This window comes from Sapajus apella, unplaced genomic scaffold, assembly GCF_009761245.1.
Source record: "Sapajus apella isolate SASKATOON/1434 unplaced genomic scaffold, GSC_monkey_1.0 scaffold6, whole genome shotgun sequence".
Classification (NCBI taxonomy): domain Eukaryota; kingdom Metazoa; phylum Chordata; class Mammalia; order Primates; family Cebidae; genus Sapajus; species Sapajus apella.
The window spans coordinates 46,921,604-46,938,723 of NW_022436946.1; the positions used below are offsets into that span (position 1 = coordinate 46,921,604).

Here is a 17,120-nt window from a genome sequence, read left to right on the forward strand (position 1 = left end):
TTTCTTAGAGTCTTTGTTCCTTTTTATTCTTTTTTCTCTAATCTTGTGTGCATGACTTATTTAAACAAGGTGGTCTTCAAACTCTGATATTCTTTTTCTGCTTGATCATTTTGACTATTGATACTTACGTATGCTTCACAAAGTTCTTTTGCTGTGTTTTTCAGCTTCATCAGGTCATTTGTGTTCCTCTCTAAACAGGTTATTCTAGTTGGCAGCTCCTGTAACTTTTTATCAAACTTTTTACCTTCTTTGCATTGACTTAGAACATGCTTCTTTACCTCAGTGGAGTTTGTTACTTCCCACATTTTGAAGCCTACTTCTGTCAATTTGTCCATCTCATTTTCTGTCCAGTTTTGTGGCTATGTTGGAGAGATATAGTGATCCTTTGGAGAAGAGAGAGATTCTGGCTTTTGGAATTTTTATCCTTTTTGCACTGGCTTCTCCTCATCTTCATGAATTTATCTACTTTTGATCTTTTAGGGTGATAACCTTCATATGGGTTTTTGTGTATGTGTGTGGGGGTGAATCTTTATTGTTGTTGTTGCTTTTCATTTGTTAATTTTACTAACAGTCAGGCCTTCTTCTGCAGGTCTGCTGCAGTTTACTGGAGGTCCACTCAGACGCTGTTTGCCTGGATATCACCAGTGGAGGCTGCAGAACAGCAAAGACTGCTGCCTGCACCTTCTTCTGGAAGCTTCATTCCAGAAGGACACAAGCTGGGTGCCAGCCGGAGCTCTCCTGTATGAATTGTCCGTCAACCCCCATTAGGAATTCTGTCAAAGTCAGAAAGCACAGGAATCAGGGACCTGCTTAAGAGGAATACAACTAACAAAGGATATAAAGGACCTCTTCAAGGATAACTACAAACCACTGCTCAAGGAAATAAGAGAAGACACAAACAGATGGAAAAACACACCATGCTCATGATAAGAAAAAATCAATATCATGAAAATGGCCATACTGTCCAAAGTTATTATTATTATTTTTTTGAGACAGAGTCTAGCTCTGTCACCAGGAGCCAGGATGGAATATAATGGCATGATCTTGGCTCACTGTAACCTCTGCCTCCCACGTTCAAGTAAATCTCCTGCCTCAGCTTCCCGAGTAGCTGGGACTACAGGTGTGTGCCACCACGCCCAGCTAATTTTTGTATTTTAGTAGAGACAGGGTTTTACCATGTTAGCCAGGATGGCCTTGATCACTTGACCTTGTGAGCCTCCCACCTCAGGTCCCAAAGTGCTGGGATTACAGGAGTGAGCCACTGCATCTGCCTGCCTAAAGTAACTTATAGATTAAACACTATCCCCATCAAGCTACCAATGACCTTCTTCACAGAACTGGAAAAAACCACCTTAAACTTCAGATGGAATCAAAAGAGAACCCACATAGCCAAGACAATCCTAAGCAAAAAAACAAAGCTGGAGGCATCACACTACCTGAAGTCAAACTATACTACAAGGCTACAGTAATCAAAACAGCACGGTTCTGATACCAAAGCAGAGATATACACCAATAGAACAGAACAGAGGCCTCAGAGGCAACACCACCCATCTACAACCATCTGTTCTTTGACAAACCTGACAAAAACAAGCAATGGGGAACCTGTTTAATAAATGGTGTTGGGAAAACTGGCTAACCATGTGCAGAAAGCAGAAACTGGACCCCTTCCTGACACCTTACATTAAAATTTACTCCCTATGGATTAAAGACTTAAACATAAGACCTAACACCATGAAAACCCTAGGAGAAAACCTAGGCAAAACCACTCAGGATATAGGCATAGGCAAGGCATTCATGACTAAAACACCACAAGCAATGGCAACAAAAGCCAAAATAGACAAATGGGGCCTAATTAAACTCCAGAGCTTCTGATAAGCAAAAGAAACAATCATTAGAATGAACTGGCAACCAACAGAATGGGAAAAAATTTTGCAATCTACCCATCTTACAAAGGGCTGATATCAAAATCTACAAAGAACTGAAACAGATTTACAAGAAAATGACAAACAAACCCAACCAAAAGTTGGCAAAGGACATAAACAGACACTTTTCAAAAGAAGACATATATGAGACCAACAAAGATGAAAAATGCTCATCATCACGGGTCATTAGAGAAATATAAATCAAAACAACATTGAAATACCATTTCACCAGTTAGAATGTCAATCATTAAAAAACCTGGAGACAACAGATGCTGGAGAGGATGTGGAAAAATAGGAACACTTACACACTTTTGGTGGGAGTGTAAATTACTTTAACCATTGTGGGAGACAGTGTGGCAATTTCTCAAGGCTCTAGAAATAGAAATTCCATTTGTTCCAGCAATGCCATTACTGGGTATATATCCAAGGGATTATAAAACATTCTATTATAAAGACACATGCACATGTATGTTCACTGTGGCACTGTTTACAATAGCAGAGACCTGGAACCAACCAAAATGCCCACTAATGATAGACTGGAGAAGGAAAATGTGGCACATATACACCATGGAATAGTATGCAGTCATAAAAAACAATGAGGTCGTGTTCTGGATGAATCTGAAAAACATCATTCTCAGAAAATTGACACAAGAACAGAAAATCAAATGCTACATGTTCTCACTCATAGGCAGGTGTTGAACATTGAGTACACATGTACACAGTGAGGGAGGCATCACTCACTGGGTTCTGTTCATGGGGGATAGGGAAGGGATAGTGAGGGGTGGGGAGGTTGGGGAGAGATAACATGGGGAGAAATGCCAGATATAGGTGATGGGGATGGAGGCAGCAAACCACATTACCATGTGTGTACCTATGCAAAAATCCTGCATGATCTGCACATGTACCCCAGAACCTAAAGTACAATTAAAAAAAAAAAAAAAAGGAAGGCAGTCTGTTTCTTAGTAGAACTTGTGCACTGTGCTGGGAGAATCCCCCTTGTCAGGATCAGCCACTCTCTTCAGGTCTTGCAGGCAAGAAAGATTAATTCTGCTGAATCTAAGACTGCAGCTGTCTCGCCTTCCAGATCCTCTGTTCCAGGAAGATTAGAGTTTTGTCTGTAAGACCCAGACTGGAGTTGCTGAATTTTCTGCAGAAATGCCCTGCCCAGTGAAGAGGAATTAGAGGAGCAGTCTGGCCACAGTCATGTTGCTGCACTGTGGTGAATTCTGCCAAATTCAGACCTCTCAGTCTCCTTAGCACTGTCAGGAAAAAAAACACTTACTAAAGCCACAGTAATGGAAAACACCCCTCCCCTCACCAAGTTCCATCCTCCCCGGCCAACTCCAGACTGCTGCGCTGGCAATGAGAATTTCAAGCCAGTAGTTCTTAGTTTGTTGGACTTAGTGAAAGTGAAACACACTGAGACCACTTGGATCCCTGGCTTCAGCCCTTTTTCCTGGGAAGTGGGTGGTTCTCCTGTCTCACTGGAGTTCCAGGTACTGCTGGAGAATGAAAAAAAAAAAAAAAAAAAAAAAAAAAAAAAAAACTCCTACAGCTCAGTGTCTGCCCAGTCATCCAGTTTTGTGCTTGAAACCCAGGGTGATGTAGGCTCATGAAGGAATCTTCTGATCTGTGGGATTCAAAAATCCATGGGAAAAGTGTAGTACTCCAGGTGGGTAGCACAATCCCTCATTGCTTCCCATGGCTTGGGGAGGGAAGTCCCCTGGCTCCCTGCACTTCCCAGGTGAAGTGCTGCTCCACCCTGCTTCTGCTCTCTCTCCATGAGTTGCAACCACTGTTTAGCCAGTCCCAATGAAATGAACTAGGTACCTCAGTTGGAAATGCAGAAATTGCCCACCTTCTACAGTGGTCTTGCTGGGAGCTACAGACCAGAGCTGTGTCTGTTTAGCCATCTTGGCCTCTCCCTCCTGAAAACCTTGCTTTTCTAATTGACAGATTTTATTTTAAATGATGCAGTCAAAAAAGTGATATATTGTCTTAGTGGCTTCATGAGGGAGAAAAATGCCTGCAAAGCTTTGAATCAATTCAAACATTTCAACTCTTGCTTTAGAGTGATGTCTGTGTTAACAGATAATTTACTTATGTAACTGACACAAATCTTCTCTATCAAATATCAATGGAAGCATTTAACCATGAAAAAAAGGGATTTATGTACTTTCATATCCATACATTTGGACAGCCAATGTTAAACATTTATTTTTGATACATTAAAGAGTTATAAACATATGCTTTTATGTAGTTTCATGCTATATGTAGAAAACCTAAAGATTTTCATTACCTTATTCCCCAATAAGGTTCTGAAGTTTTTCTATTACTAGATAAATTTATATCAGAATGTCATGTAACTAAATTCTGTCCCAAAGAATATGGGAAGAAGTTATAATAGGACATTTATGGGCCCCAAAGTAGTCTGTAGTGTTCTTCTCCAAGCACTCTCCCAATCTGCAAGTTAAACACAGAGAAGGAGGAGGCTCCACAAGTGGAATAACCACGTGGATAAAGGAGTCAGGATTACTAAATTGCTATGTCCTGGAAGCTCACAAAACTGTATGGGACCAAGGCCCAAGTGAGAAATGTTAGGTATTGATTATGCAATAGTCAGTCTACCCAGACTAATACAAGAGCTAACTCATGGTTTCTGTCTCCAGCTTCTATGCTTCTGTCATCTCAATGGCTTTCATAGTCATAAGGATTGTGAATAGGTGTTGGTCTTGGCAAACCCAAAGCTCATGATCCATAATACCCAAGATTTCAGGGGTAATTATAGTATGTGTTTTAGAACATCTGCAAACCTTTCTAAGAATGATTTTGTACAATATTATTTTATTATAAGTGGAATTTTTTTCTTAATTTTCTTTTTAGGTGTTCATTGTTAGTGTACAGAAATGCAACTCATTTTTGTATGTTGATTTTGTTTCCTATAAATTTCCAGAGATCATTTATTAGTTGTAACAGGTTTGTGTGTGTGTATGTGTGGGTAGTCTAGGGTTTTCTATATATAAAATCATGTTATCTGCAAGCATAGATAATTTAGTTTTTCTTGCTTATTTGGATGCATTTTATTTATTTTTATTGTCTATTTATTTGGCTAGGATATCCTATACTATGTGAGAGTGAGCATCAGTAATTAAAACAGAATAATACTGGCATAAATACAGAAAGACAGACACATATAGTAATGAAACAAAAAAGAAGGCCTAGAAATAGACACACACATACAGTAAACTAATCATTGATGAGGGTACCAAAAACACAAAAGGCCACATGTGAAAGAATATAACTGAACTCCTATCTTATACTGTACATAAAATTTAAATAAAAATTAATTAAAGCCTTAAACATAAAACTCCTGGAAGAAAACACAAGGGGAAAACTTCTTAATATTGGCACTGTGATGTTTTATGAATATGACAGGAAAAGCACAAACATTAAAAGTAAAAATAGATGAATGGGGATATATCAAACCAAAAAGCTTCCTTTCTGCAAAAGAAACAATCAACAGAAGAAAAAAAAAAACATGAAATGGGAAAAAAAATTGTAAACAATATGTTTGATAAAGAATTAACTTCAAAATATATAAGACACTTCCATACAACTCAATATAAAACAAACAAACAACATGATTTTAAATTAGGCAAGGGACTTGTATAGATATTGCTTCATAGAAGACGTAGAATAATCAAGTTACATAGAAAGATGCTTCCTATCACTAATTATTGGAGAAATATAAATCAAGAGCACAATGAGCTTTCATCTCCCACTCATTAGAATAGCTATTATCAAAATAGTGTTAGCAAAGATATGAAGGAAGTAAAACCATTTACACTGGTGGTGGAAATGTAAAATGTTGAAGATGCTGTGGAAAAGAGAATGGAGGCGGTCCAAAAATTAAAAATAGAAACACCACATGATCCAGCAATTCTACTTCTGGGTATGTATTCAAAGAAACTAAAACCAGAATCTCAAAGAGATATCTGCACTCACATATTAATTATACTGTTATTTATATTAAAAAGATGTGGAAGGGGAGAAATGTCAGATATAGTATGCACCTAAAGTAAAATAAAATAAAATAAAAGATATGGAAAAAACATAAATGTGCAGGGAAGAAGTATGGATACAGAAAACATGGTATACATGTACAGTGGAACATTTTTCAGCTTTACAAAAGCAGGAAATCTTGCCATTTTGACAACATGAGGGAGCTTCAAGACATTATGCTAAGTAAAATAAACCAGTAATTGTAAGACAACCACTACATGATGCCACTTCTATGATAAATTTGAGATAGCCAAACAATTTGACACATACTAGCATGGTGGCTGCCAGGGGGTGGAAGAAGAGGGAAATAGGGTAATATTATTTAAAGAGCGCAAAGTTTCTCTTATGTAAGGTGAATAAGTCCTAGAGATCTACTATAAAGCATAGTGCCTAAAGGTAACAATATTGTACATATATAAAAATTACTAAGACTGTGGATCTTATGTTAAGTATTATAATTACACAAAAATTATAGTAATAAAAAATTATAATTTTTTACACTCATCAAGTTGTATAAATTAAATGTCTGTGACTTTTTACTTTTAATCATACCTCAATTAAAAAGTTTAAAAATGAAATAAAATATCCACTCAAATAATATATATATCCACCAAATAATATCCACTCAAATAATATGTATATCCAACAAATATCCAAAAGATTTGGGGTACATAGATTGTTAATTAGCATTATATATTATTATAATATTTTTAATTATATGAATAATTAGAAATAAGTTCATAATTTAAAATCAACTACCCATGTTAAAGAGAAGGTAGAAGTAAAATGTAGAATTAGAAAATTTGATGGAGAATGGACCTTCTAGCACTTAACTGGACACAGCTCATCGCTTGATTCTACTGTCCTGGCAGAAAAAGTTTTTTAAAAAGACACGTGAAATTTTATTAGAAATACTAAATATAAATTATTGAATATGTTTTGTCTAAACACACACACACACAGAAAGAAAGAGAGAGAGAGAGAGATACAAGTAGAAAAAGTCCTAATTTAGCAAGCTGAAAGTAAGATTTTAGCAGAAATAATTCAGTGAAGATAGTAACCAAATCCCTTTAAAAGGATTTAAGCAGACATGAAAAGACAGAGAAGCACAACTCACCACTTTGCAATTTTGCATCAAATTGTGTGAGGCAATATGCAGAGAAATGATAAGCAAATGAGTAAAAATAGTAAACAAACAAGGGTACACAGTGTAATTTTTTTTTCTGATAAAACTAGCCAAAGTAATCCCAATATGAAATTCTTCAGGTGCCTTAATGGAACTATACAGGTAAGCTTGAAAGTGAGCGGTGCTGAATGACCCAGTGATAATCTGATTAGTACAAAAATATGTCAGTCATGGAAAAATACACCTGTTTTGGCTGTTAATGTTCGTGAATTTCCCTTTAACAAAATAAAAAATCGATGCATTTTAATATTAACATAAATTAATTTTCTTCTTGAGTAGATAAATTCTTAATCCAAAGTCACATTGTGAATAAAATATAACATTAAAGAATACAGTAGAGAAGCTTATTTGTTTCAAGAATAAAACAATCTATTACTTTCTTAATTGTTTGTACACCACCATTCTTTTAAGAGAAACTTTACACAACTTAAATATATTCATTTCAAGGTGTTTACTGGTGTAATGTTGGAGTTCAGGGTGCCCTCAGCTCCGCTGAGAGAACATTTCTCCAGGTTCGTGGTCTCTTGCACTCTCAAGAATAAGGGAGAGAGGATCACAGCACAGTGCACAGTAAATGCCAGACTCAAAAGTGTTTGTAGAAAGTGATTTATTTAAAGAGAGAAAAAGGAGGAGGAGAGAGAAACAGCTAACTGTCACACTGAGTGAGAGAAAGAAAAGCCACTCTCACACTGAGTGAGAAGGGTTCCCAGACGGGGGAAACCAGAGAAGGAAAGCTCCTCTCACACCGAGTGAGAGAATCCAGAAAGATGGAACCCAGGAGAGGAAAGCAGCTTCCACACTGAGTGGAAAGGAATAGATAGAGAGATGGGGTTTAGGAGGAGAAGATAGGCTTCCACGAGAGAGTGTGGAAGGGGACTCCAGAGAAGAAATGCAGGAGAGAGAAAGATGGTTTCTACAAAGAGAGTGTTCATAGAAGGGGATCCAAACATAGAGTCTGAAAAGGTGTGGAAGAAGAGGACTTTTAACCTGGGAGGAACCCCCACCTTTTCTAAGGCCCCTGGCCAATGAAAGGAGTTCCTTAGAACTTCCATAGCAGTGATTTACTCTTAGTCTCTTCTCTCGCCCATGAAATTCAAACATAAACCATTAAATCTCCTGGATGGAGAGAGTTGGGAGGGAGGCATGGCACTAGGTTGTGGACCTGGAAAGAGAACACATTCCCTCACTGGGATATTCTTTAAAATGTTACACTGAGCTCAAAATATGTCTTTAAATGTAATTTACCTACATAAACATCACATTATACAGCATGAGAAGAGATGAAAATATGTGGTATATTCAGACAATTGACTATTTTATTTGCTAAAAAGAAAAGATAAATTTTTGATATTCTTCATACCATTAATGAATATTCCAAACTCAAGCTGGGTTAAAAAAAAAAAAACAAAACTGGAACCAGAAGATTCCATATGGTACGCTTCTGAGGAATATGAGCATGGGTTGGCAGGCAAGGACAGGAGAGGATTGTTTTGTGGGAAAGAAGTAGTTGGGCTGCTCTTGTATATGTCACTACTTCAGCGGCCCTGCCTGGCTTCCTAGCAGTGGCCTAGCAGTAAACTAAAAAAAAATCTAAAAATATTCAGACTAGAATAATGAACCCATTGAAATACCATCAGAAGACGATGGAATGATGCTTCTGCCCATGGCTACAGTTCAGTTTCCAGAGGTATGTGGGCTTCCCTACAGGATTCATATGTCTTGGGATATTAGCGATATCTGGCTGGTAGAAGGAATTCTGCATGTTCCCAATGCTGGCTGGGGAAATTTGGCATATGTTGTCAACTATCCCAAAGATAACTAAAGAAGAAGCGATAAGACTGATGCTTCATTAGCCATAAAAGTGAAAAGAGCAGTCCAGAAAACATCTGACTTAGTAGAGTTGGGTCTCCCATGGAAAACAACTGAACAGGATCTGAAAGAATATTTCAGTACCTTCACAGAAATTCTTATGGTGCTGGTCACGAAGGATGCTAGCATAACTATTCAAAGGGGTTTGGCTTTGTTCATTTTATAAAATATGAAACCCAGGTGAAGGAATGTCATAGCAACATAAGACAGATGGATGATGGGGTGACTGTACACTTCCTAATTCTAAGAAACCACTGAATGAAACTTCGAGAAGTGAAAGGATATTTATGGGGTGTTGTACAGAGAACATGAATTCTGATAAGCTGCACTATTTTTTTGTCAGGGCAGAGAAGTTGTAGATGTCTTCATTCCCAAACCATTCAGGGCCTTTGCCCTTGTTACATTGCAGATTAATAGCTTGCCCAGTCTCTTTGTGAAGAGAACTCGATTATTAAAGGAATCAGTATACATATATCCAATGCAAGCATAAGCACAATAGCAATAAACAGAAAGAGATGTAAGATTTAGTGGTAATCCAGGTAGCTTTGGAAATCAGAGTGGGTTTGGTAACTGTAGTTGGAGTCGACCTAACCTGAGAAACAATCACAGTAGTAACATAGAGGATGGAATGAACTGCAGGGTCAGGCAGCAATTTTAATTGAGACTTTAGCTCAAGCATGGATACTAAGTCTTCTGGCTGGAAAATGCAGAGAGTGGGGTTATGGTTGATTGGAATAGAATAGTGGGATTACCAATTTTTCTAAATTCATGTTTAAGTATGCATAAAATACATATGCACTAAAAACTTTCCAAATTGGTTTGTTCAATGTGGAGTATATTCAGTGTATTTTTAACATTATTCTTAAAAATAAATGGAAAAGCTAGTGGGATTTTATAAGTTTTTTCACAACAAGTGTTGAAATAGTGAGTGGTTGAAAGTGAACTGTTGTTAGCCTAATTCGATAAATCAACAGTATACAATAGATACCAAAAGGATTCCTCTGTAATATTTTATCCCTGAATGTGTCAACTCTTTGCACATTCAAAATGGACCATTGATTAAATTAGATTCTTTTCTTCTTGTTTTAATCCCCACCATATGAATTTTTTTTCCTTAAGAAAACTCTTTTGGAGACATCATGGTGTCAAGTGTTTAGTTCTTTCATTTTTGTTTTTTAACACTTGTTTCCTTCTAATATGGTTTGGCTGTGTCCCCACCCAAATCCCATCTTGAATTGTACATCCCTTAATTTCCACATGTTGTGGGAGGCACTCAGCAGGAGATAATTCAATCGTGGGAGCAGTTTCCTCATACTGTTCTCAAGGTAGTGATAAGTCTCACCGGATGTGATGGTTTTATAAGGGGAAACCCCTTTTGCTTGCTTTCATTCTTTCTTGCTACTGCCCTGTAACAAGAGCCTTTAACCTTCTGCTGTGATTGTGAGATCTTGCCAGCCACATGGAATTGTGAGTCCATTAAACCTCTTTTTCTTTATAAAATACCCAGTTTTGGGTATGTCTTTATCAACAGCCTGAAAACAGACTAATAGAGTAAATTGGTACTAGTAGAGAGAGGTGATTCTGTGAAGATACCCAGAATTGTGGCAACAATGTTGGAACAGGGTAACAGGCAGAGGTTGGAATAGTTTGGAGGGCTCAGAAGAAAACAGTAAAATGAGGGAAAGTTTGAAACTTCCTAGAGACTTGTTTAATGGCTTTGACCAAAATACCGATAATGAGATGGACAATGTAATCCAGGCTGATGTGGTCTCAGATGGCGATGAGGAACTTGTCAGGAAGTGGAGTAAAGGTGACTCTTGCTATTTTTTAACCAAAAGACTGGTGGCATTTTGCCTCTGCCCTAGAGATTTGTGAAACTTTGAACTTGAGGGAGATGATTTAGGGTATCTGGCAGAAGAAATTTCTAAGCAGCAAAGCATTGAAGAGGTAACTTGTGTGCTGTTAAAAGCGTTAACTTTTAAAAGGGAAACAGAGCATAAAAGTTTGGAAAATCTGCAGCCTGACCATGCAATAAAAAAGAAAAACCCATTTTCTGAGGAGAAATTTAAGTCTACTTCATAAATTTGCATTAAGTAACGAGGAGCCAAATGTTAGTCACCAAGACAATGGGAAAAATGTCTCCAGGGCATTTTACAGCTATTTGTGGCAGCCCCTCCCACAACAGGCCCAGATGCCTAGGAGGAAAGCACAGTTTTGTGGCTGGGCCCAGGACTCCCCTGCTGTGTGTGCTCTATGGGCTTGTTGTCCTGACTCCCAGCCACTCTAGCCATGGCTAAAGGGGGTTAAGATACAGCTCAGGCCGTGGCTTCAGAAGGTGCAAGCCCCAGACCTTGGCAGCGTCCACACAGTGTTGAGCCTGCAGGTACACAGAAGCCAAGAATTGGGGTTTAGAAACCTCCACCTCAATTTCAGAGAATGCCTGGAAACACATTGATGTTCAAGCAGATGTTTGCTACATGGGTGGGGCTCTCATGAAGAACCTCTGCTAGGGCAGTGTTGAAAGGAAATGTGGGGTGGGAGTCTCACACAGAGTCCCTACTGGGGCACTGCCTAGTGGAGCTGTGAGAAGAGGGCCATCATCATTCTGACCCCATAATGGTAGATCCACTGACGGCTTGCATTATGCACCTGGAAAAGCCACAGACATTCAATGCCAGCCTGTGAAAGCAGCCTAGACAGAGGATGTACCCTGCAAAGCCACAGGGGTGGAGCTGACCGAGACCATGGGAACCCGCCTCTTACATCAGCTTGACCTGGATGTGAGACATGGAGTCAAGGAAGATCATTTTGGAGCTTTAAGATTTGACTGCTGGATTTTGGATTTGCATGGGGCCTTTAGCCACTTCATGTTGGCCCATTTTTCCTATTTGGAGAAGGTGTATTTATCCAAATGCCTATACTCCTGTTGTACCTAGGAAGTAACTAACTTGCTTTTGATTTTACAGGCTCATGGGCAGAGGGACTTGCCTTGTCTCAGATGAGACTTTGGACTGTGAACTTTAAGTTAATGCTGAAATGGGTTAAGACTTTGGAGGACTGTTGGGAAGGCATGATTGGTTTTGAAATGTAAGGACAGGAGATTTGAGAGAGGCTAGGTGCAGAATGGTATGATTTGTCTGTGTCTCAACACAAATCTTACCTTGAACTGTAGAACCCACAATTCCCACATGTTGTGGGCAGGACCCAGTGGGAGATTATTGAATTATGGAGGCAGTTTTCCTCATACTATTCTCAAGGTAGTGAATAAGTCTCACCAGATCTGATGGTATTATAAGGGGAAACCTCTTTTGTTTGGCTTCATTCTCTCTTGCTGTCACCATGTAAGAAGCACCTTTCTCTTTCTGCCATGACTGTGAGACATTGCCAGTCACGTGGAACTGTCCATTAAATCTCTTTTTATAAATTACCCAGACTTGGGCATGTCTTTATCAGCAGCATGAAAATGAAATAATACATCCTCATATACAAAAGTTCAATATAAAGCCTTCATTTAATGTCTGCAGTTAATCTCATTTCAGATTTTTCTGGAAGAAGCACTTCATTGAAAGAAGTGCTGTAAATTTTCTGCCACAGGTATACTTCTGTTTACATGGAATGTTTTTCCATCTGTGTGTCCTCTCTTATTCCCTTGAGCAGTGGTTTGTAGTTCTCCTTGAAGAGGTCCTTCACACCTTTGTTACTTGTATTCCTAGGTATTTTATTATCTTTGTAGCAATTGTGAACGGGAGTTCACTCATGATTTCACTCTCTGTTTGCCTGTTATTGGCATATAGGAATGCTTGTGATTTTTCCACATTGATTTTGTATCTGAGACTGCTGAAGTTGTTTATCATCTTAAGGAGATTTGGGACTGAGACAATGGGGGTCTTCTAAACACACAACCATGTCGTCTGCAAATAGAGACAATCTGACTTCCTCTTTTCCTAATTGAATACGCTTTATTTCTTTTTCTTGTCTGATTGTTCTGGCTAGAACTTCCAATACCATGTTGAATAGGAATGGTGAGAGAGGGCACTCTTGTCTAGTGCCAGTTTTCAATGTGCTTCCAGTTTTTGCCCATTCAGTTTCATATTGGCTGTGGTTTTGTTATACATAGCTCTTATTACCTTGAGATACATTCCATCAATACCTAGTTTATTGAGAGTTTTTAGCATGAAGGGTGTTAAATTTTGTCAAAGGCCTTTTCTTCATCTATTGAGATAATCATGTGGTTTTTGCCATTGGTTCTGTTTATGTGATGGATTACCTTTATTTATTGGGGTATGCTGAACAAGCCTTGCATCTCAGGGATGAAGACTACTTGATCGTGGCAGAGAAGCTTTTTGATGTGCTGCTGGATTCTGTTTGCCAGTATTTTATTGAGAATTTTTGCATTGATGTTCATCAGGGATATTGGCCTGAGATTTTGTTGTTGTTGTGTCTCTGCCATGTTTTGGTATCAGGAAGATGATGGCCTCATAAAATGTGTCAAGGAAGAGTCCTTCTTTTTCTCTTGCTTGGAATAATTTTAGAAGGAATGGTCCAGATCTGCTTTATACCTCTGGTAGAATTTGGCTGTGAATCCATCTAGTCCTGGGCTTTTTTCGTTGGTAGGCTATTAATTACTGCCTCAATTTCACAACTTGTCATTGGTGATTCCACTTCTTTATGTTTAAGTCTTAGAGTGTTTGTGTCCAGGAATTTATTGATTTCTCCTAGATTTTCTAGTTTATTTGCATAGAGGTGTTTATAGTATTTCTGATGGTAGTTTGTATTTCTGTGGACTCAGTGGTGATCTCCCCTTTATCATTTTTTATTGTGTCTATTTGATTCTTTTCTTTTCTTCTTTATCTAGCTAGTGGTCTATTTTGTTAATCTTTTCACAAAAACAGATCCTAGATTCATTGATTTTTTGAGGTCTTTCCTGTCTCTAGCTCCTTCATTTCTGCTCTGATCTTAGTTATTTATTGTCTTCTGCTAGCTTTTGAATTTTTTTGCTCTTGCTTTTCTAGTTCTCTTAATTATGATGTTAGAGTGTTGATTTTAGATTTTTTCTGCTTTCTCCTATGGGCTTTTAGTGCTATAAATTTCGCTCTAAACACTGCTTTAGCTATGGCCCAGAGATTCCAGTATGTTGTGTCTTTGTCTTCATTAGTTTCAAAGAACTTATTTATTTCTGACTTAATTTTATTATTTACCCAGTAGTCATTCAGGAGCAGATTGTTCAGTTTCCATGTAGTGGTGTGGTTTTGAGTCAGTTTCTTAATCCTGTTTTCTAATATGATTGCACTGGGGTCTGAAATACTGTATGTTATGTTTTCTGCTCTTTTTCATTTGCTGAGGAGTGTTTGACTTCCAATTATGTGCTAATTTTAAAATAAGTGCAATATTATGCTAAGAAGAATGTATAGCCTGTTGATTTGGGGTGGAACATTCTGTAGATGTCTATTAGGTCCACTTAGTCCAGAGCTGAGTTCACTGGGGTATTAAAGTCTCCAACTATTATTGTTTGGGAGTCAAAGTCTCTTTATAGATTCTAAGAACTTGTTTTATGAATCTAGATGCTCTTATATTGGGTGCATATATATTTAGGATAGTTAGATCTTCTTGTTTCATTGATCCCTTTACCATTATGTAATACACTTCCTTTTAAAAAAAATCTTTGCTGGTTTAAAGTCTGTTTTATCAGAGTCTAGGATTGCAACCTTCTTTTTTTGTTGTTTTTCATTTGCTTTGTAAATATTCCTTCATCTCTTTATTTTGAGCCTATATGTCTCTTGGCATGTGAAATGGGTCTCCTGAACATAGCACACTGATGGGCCTTGACTCTTTATCCAATTTTCCCAGTCTGTGTTTTTTAATTGGGGCATTTAGCCCATTTAGATTTTAGTTTAATATTGTTATGTGTTATTTTGTTACTGTCATTATGATGCTAGCTGTTCATTTTGCCCATTAGTTGATGCAGTTTCTTCACAGTGTTGATGACCTTTACAATTTGGAATGTTTTTGCAGTGGCTGGTACTGGTTTTTCCTTTTCATATTTAGTTCTTCTTTCTGGAGCTCTTGTAAGGCAGGCCTGGTGGTGACAAAATCTCTCACCATTTGTTTGTTTGTTAAGGATTTTATTTCTTCTTCACTTATGAAGCTTAGTTTGACTGGATGTGAAATCCTGGGTTGAAAATTTTATTCTTTAAGAATTTTTAATATTGGCCTCATTCTCTTCTGGCTAGTAGGGTTTTCTGCAGAGAGATTCTCTGTTAGTCTAATGGGATTCCCTTTGTGAGAACCCAACATTTCTCTCTGGATGTGCTTAACATTTTTTTCTTAATTTTGACCCTGGTGAATCTGATGATTATGTGTCTTGGGGTTGCTCTTCCCAAGGAATATCTTTGTGGTGTCCTCTGTGTTTCCTAAATTTGAGTGTTCTCCTGTCTTTTTAGGTTGGGGAAGTTCTCCTGAATAATATCCTGAAGAGTGTTTTCCAGCTTGGTTCTATTCTCTCTGTCACTGTTCTCTACACCAATCAAATGTAGGTTTGGCCTTTTCACATCATCCCATATTTCTTGGAGTCTTTGTTTGTTCCTTTTCATTCTTTTACCCCTAATCTTTTCTTTACACTCATTTCATTAAGTTGATTTTCAGTCTCTGATGTTTTTTCTTTTCCTTGATTGATTCAGCTATTGATAGTTATGTGTGCTTTATGAAGTCTGTGTACTGTGTTTTTCAGCTCCATCAGGTCATTTATGTTCTTCACTATACTGGTTATTCTAGTTAGCAATTCATTTAACCTTCTTTCAAGGTTAGAACATGCTCCTTTAGCTCAGATAAGTTTCTTGTTACCCACCTTCTGAAGCCTACTTGTGTCAATTCATCAAGCTCATTCTTCATCCAGATTTTTTCCCTTGCTGGCAAGGAGTTGTGATCCTTTGGAGGAGAAGAGGTGTTCTGGTTTTTAGAATTTTCAGACTTTTTGCACTGGTTTCTCCCCATCTTCATGGTTTTTATCTACCTTTGGTCTTTGATGTTGGACCTTTGGATGGGGTTTATGTGTGGATTTTGTTGTTTTTGTTGTTGCTGTTGATGTTGATGCTACTCCTTTCTGTTTGTCAGTTTTCCTTCCAGCAGGCAGGCCCCTCTGCTGTAGGTCTGCTGGAGTTTGCTGGAGGTCTATTCCAGACCTTGTTTGCCTAGGTTACACCAGCAGAGGCTGCCGAACAGCAAAGATTGGTGCCTGTTCTTTCCTCTGGGAACTTCATCCCAGAGAGGAACCTGTCAGATGACAGCCAGAGTTCCCCTGTATAAAGTGTCTGTTGACCCTTGCTGGAAAGTTTCTCCCAGTTAGGAGGCACAGTTGTCAGGGACTCACTTGAGGAGACAGGCTGTCCCTTAGCAAAGCTCAAGTGCTGTGCTGGGAGATCCATTCCTCTCTTAAGAGCCAGCAGGCAGGAACATTGATATCTGCTGAAGCTTTGCCCACAGTTGCCCCTTCTCTCAGGTTTTCTATCCCAGGGAGATGGGAGTTTTATTTATAAGTCCCTGACTGGGGCTGATGCTTTTGTTTCGAAGATGCCCTGCCCAGAGAGGAGGAATCTAGAGAAGCATTCTGACTACAGCCTCTTTGCAGAGCTGTGGTGGGCTCCACCCAGTTCAAAATTCCTGGTGACTTTGTTTACACTGTGAGGAGAAAACCATCTATTCAAGCCTCAGCTATGGTGGATGTCCCTCCCCCTACCAAGCTCAAGCAACACAGGCTGACTTCAGACTGCTGTGCTGGCAGCAAGAATTTCCAGCCAGTAGATCTTAGATTGCTGGGCTCTGTGGAGGTGGGATCCACTGAGCTAGACCACTTGGCTCTCTGACTTCAGCCTCCTTTCTGGGGGAATGAACAGTTCTCTCACTGGCTTTCCAGGTATCACTGGGTTATGAAAAAAAACTCCTGCAGCTAGCTGGGTGTCTGTCCAAAGGCCACCCAGTTTTGTGCTTGAAACCCAGGGCCACAGTGGTGTAGGCACCTGAGGGAATCTCCAGGTCTGTGGTTTTCGAAGACCATGGGAAAAGCATAGTATTTAGGCTGGATAGCA

General features: G+C 38.6%; 1 long non-coding RNA gene across 1 annotated transcript; it reads right to left on the reverse strand.

The window, feature by feature from the left end:
* Positions 1-237: 237 nt before the first annotated feature.
* LOC116549538 lies at positions 238-16,048 on the reverse strand. Its single transcript, XR_004267929.1, has 3 exons — positions 15,880-16,048; positions 12,024-12,027; positions 238-295 (listed from the first exon to the last, which is right to left on the reverse strand). It is a non-coding gene; the product is annotated as an uncharacterized LOC116549538 (long non-coding RNA).
* Between the last annotated feature and the right edge of the window lie 1,072 nt (positions 16,049-17,120).